Source organism: Leptonychotes weddellii, chromosome 5 (genome assembly GCF_054177405.1).
Source record: "Leptonychotes weddellii isolate Sample4059 chromosome 5, ASM5417740v2, whole genome shotgun sequence".
In the NCBI taxonomy this organism is placed as follows: domain Eukaryota; kingdom Metazoa; phylum Chordata; class Mammalia; order Carnivora; family Phocidae; genus Leptonychotes; species Leptonychotes weddellii.
The window spans coordinates 66,587,497-66,591,358 of NC_138373.1; positions in this window are offsets into that span (position 1 = coordinate 66,587,497).

Here is a 3,862-nt window from a genome sequence, read left to right on the forward strand (position 1 = left end):
CTTCCGGCTTACAGCCTCCCAGGGGGCGGGCCGCCGAGGGGCAGGGCTTTGGCCCGGGACCCGGCGCCGCGCTGGGCCCTCCTCCGGCCGTGCGTCCAGGTGCGCGCTCCTCCCCGCGCTCCTCGGCCGGGCCTCGGGGCCCCTCCCGTTCTTAAGTTTCATCCTGGCTCTTACCCGCGAGCCTTGGCGCCCGACTTTAGTCCCTTTCCGCTTTGCCCTCGTCCCTGATCACCCTTCTCTGGGCTTTCTTCTTGGTCCCTGGACGTCAGGCCCCAGCTCGAGACTCCAAGGAAGTCCGTTTTCGTAGTCCCTGTCCCGCTATTCCCATCCCCTGGCCACTCCGGGGTCTGGCTCTGCTTTCCCTGGCTTTCCTTTCGTTTCTCAAGCACCGGCGGCTGCCGGCTCCGACGCATTTTCTCGGTTGGGTCCCGGGGGAGGAAATGGGAGCAGTCATTCCTCACACAGCTGGCGCCCACTCTGCGAGACTGGATTGCCGGGGGGCAGGCCTCCGGTTTGGGACTATTCTGCGTGCCCACAGCGCCCCAGACCGCCGCATTTCCCGAGACTTACTCCACGTCCGCTGGCGGACGGCCCCCGTGATCCCAGCTCCTAGTCTCGCGTCCTGACGACCGATGATCCTCTGGAGCGAGAGCTGACTGCATGCTCTCGCGTCCGGACCCCCAGACCTGTTTCACTCTGCACTTGGAGCATAAAACCTGCTGTAGACAATATGTAAACTAAAGAGTGTGGCTGTGTTCCAGCAAAACTTTATTTATGGACACTTGCATTTGAATTCCATCTAATTTTTACATGTCCCCCAATATTATTCCTCTTTTGATATTCCCCCTCCCCATCCCAAGTCGGACGCGCGTCTCCCCTCTCCTGGCTCCCTCCAGGCCCCAGCCCGGGCTTGCGGCTTCGAGCCTCGGCCTCCCGGGTTTCACCCTGCCCGCTCCTGGCACATGCGCCTTTCGCAAACTGCTTCGTATCCCCTTCCTCAGTTTCCCTACACCCACCGTCGCCCGCATTTTCTTCCCGTTCAGGTCTAATCGCCTCGCCTGACCTTTGACACCCACGGAATCTAGACGTGCTTGGCTTTTTCCTGCGTTTCGCACTCACCCGGACTGGATGGAGGGGCCAGGTCTGGGGCGGTGGCTTTTCTCACTGTCCCAAGCAGCCACCGCCCCTTCCCCAATGCCCAAGGCCCGCTGGCGACCCTCTGCTAGACCCCGCCACCTGACAGGCCCCGACTCGATTAGGCCTCAAGCTCCGTGGTCTCCGAACATCTTTACTTGTTTATTTCTAAAAGAAGTCTGGAAAACTCTGCATCCTCTCACCCATTTTTAAGATGACACCTAAAACTTTTCGTCCTGTACTTAAACAGATGTAGAGGATATAAATGTTCTTAAAATTTGACATTTGTAGTGGGCAGCGTCTGAGATGGCTCCTGTGATCCCCCGTCCTGGTAGTCACATCCTTTTGTATCTCCCTCCCCTTGAGTGTGGCCTGAGCCTCTTGCCTTGATTCCAGCAATAGAATACGACAAACGTGATGTGAGAGGATGTCACTTACAGGATTAGGCTAAAAAGACCATGGCTTCTGTTGTTCAGCCTCTTTCTGGGTTGCGGTGAGCTGCCCTGCGAGAGGCCCAAAGTCAAGGAATCGAAAAAGGCCTCAACAGTCAGTTAGAAATCGAGGTCCTGATTTCATAATTATAAGCATAATTGATCAAAATAATGTAAGCATGATGCAAGTTTTGATAAGTAGCTATTAAACATAGTAACAAACTGTTATTTGAAATTCACTTCTTACGAAAGGAAAGGTTTTTTTCGTCATGTATCAGTGGACCAATACTGCTTATTCATAGAATGGGACTGCATTCAGCATTTAAAATATTTTACATGTAAGCCTTGAAAACTTTGTTTACATAAATAATTATGACACTAGTTTTGTCATAACCATGTTACTCAATTCTTTGAACCCCTTCTGAGTTACGTGCCAAACATCACATAGCCATCTGCCACCAAATAGTTTCAATGGTTTGGCAGCTGACAACTTGACTGGGTCCTCCTTTGGTTTTGGTAATGCAATATTTGGAACCCTCCTGACTTGAAAACAAGATGTCATTAGAATCCCATTAGACACGAGTATTTGGGGGAGATTCTTTGGTTTAGTGCCTAGGAGGTTTTTACACCCCTAGGGCTGGTGAGGGGTCTTCTTTTGGAAGTGGGAGAAGGGCAAGTGTGAAGAAGAGGTGAGAAAGGAGAAGATACCACTCATACCTGACCCCTTGAAGCTGGCACCTTCTCAGGCAGCTGAGTTCTTGGAAGAGGACACAGAGATGTTGAGGTTCTAGAAATCCATTCCCTTCAAGCTAGGGTCAGTCAACCTTTTCTGTAAAGGGCCAGATAGTGAGTATTTTAGACTTTGCCATGTGGCCTCTGTCCCAGCTGTTTCACTCTGCACTTGGAGCATAAAACCTGCTGTAGACAATATGTAAACTAAAGAGTGTGGCTGTGTTCCAGCAAAACTTTATTTATGGACACTTGCATTTGAATTCCATCTAATTTTTACATGTCCCCCAATATTATTCCTCTTTTGATATTCCCCCTCCCCATTATTTAAAAATGTAAAATCCATCTCAGCTCCTGGGGTGGTAAAAAGCAGGCCAGATTTGGGCTGCAGGCTCTAGTTTGCTAACTCTTGCCCCAAAGCATCCATGGAGGCATGCCCCTTGAGAATGTGTATATATTCTAGTTTGAACTTTGCCATCCTGGTTTTCAACGCTGGCTACATATGAGAATCACACGAGATGCTTTATTTGTTTATTTATTTTAAAATTTAAATTCAAGTTAGTTAACATGGAGTGTATTATTAGTTTCAGGGGTAGAATTTAGTGATTCGTCAGTTGCATACAACATCATGTGCCCTCCTTAATGTCCATCACTCAGTGACCCCATCCCCCCACCCACCTCCCCTCCAGCAACCCTCAGTTTGTTTCCTATGATTAAGAGTCCCTTATGATTTGGCTCCCTCTCTATTTTCTTTTCTTTTCTTTTTTTTTTTTAAGATTTTATTTATTTATTTGACAGAGAGAGACACAGCGAGAGAGGGAACACAAGCAGGGGTGGGGGGGTGGGGGGAGGAGTGGGAGAGGGAGAAGCAGGCTTCCCAGCGAGCAGGGACCCCGCCGATGCCGGGAGCCCGATGCAGGACTCGATCCCAGGACCTTGGGATCATGCTCTGAGCCTAAGGCAGACGCTTAACGACTGAGCCACCCAAGCGCCCCTATTTTTAACTTTTTGAGGAACCTCCATACTGTTTTCCAGAGTGGCTGTACCAGCTTGCATTCCCACCAACAGTGTAAGAGGGTTCCCCTTTCTCCACATCCTCACCAACATCCGACGTTTCCTGAGTTGTTCATTTAGCCATTCTGACTGATGTAAGGTGGTATCTCAGTGTGGTTTTGATTTTAATTTGTTTTGATTTGTATTTCTGTGATGATGAGTGATGTAGAGCATTTTTTCATGCATCTGTTGGCATTTGTATGTCTTCTTTGGAGAAATGTCTTGTTCATATTTTCTCCACATTTCTTGACTGGATTTTTAATTTTTTGGGTGTAGAATTTGATAAGTTCTTTATAGATTTTGGATACTAGCCCTTTATCTGATATGTCATTTGCAAATATCTTCTCCCATTCTGTAGGCTGCCTTTAGTTTTCTTGATTGTTTCCTTTGCTGTGCAGAAGTTTTTTTATCTTGATGAAGTCCCAATAGTTCATTTTTTCCTTTTGTCTCCCTTGCTACCTGAGGTGCTTTAAAAACTATCAATGCCCAGCCCCACCCTCCCCATACTGATTTAA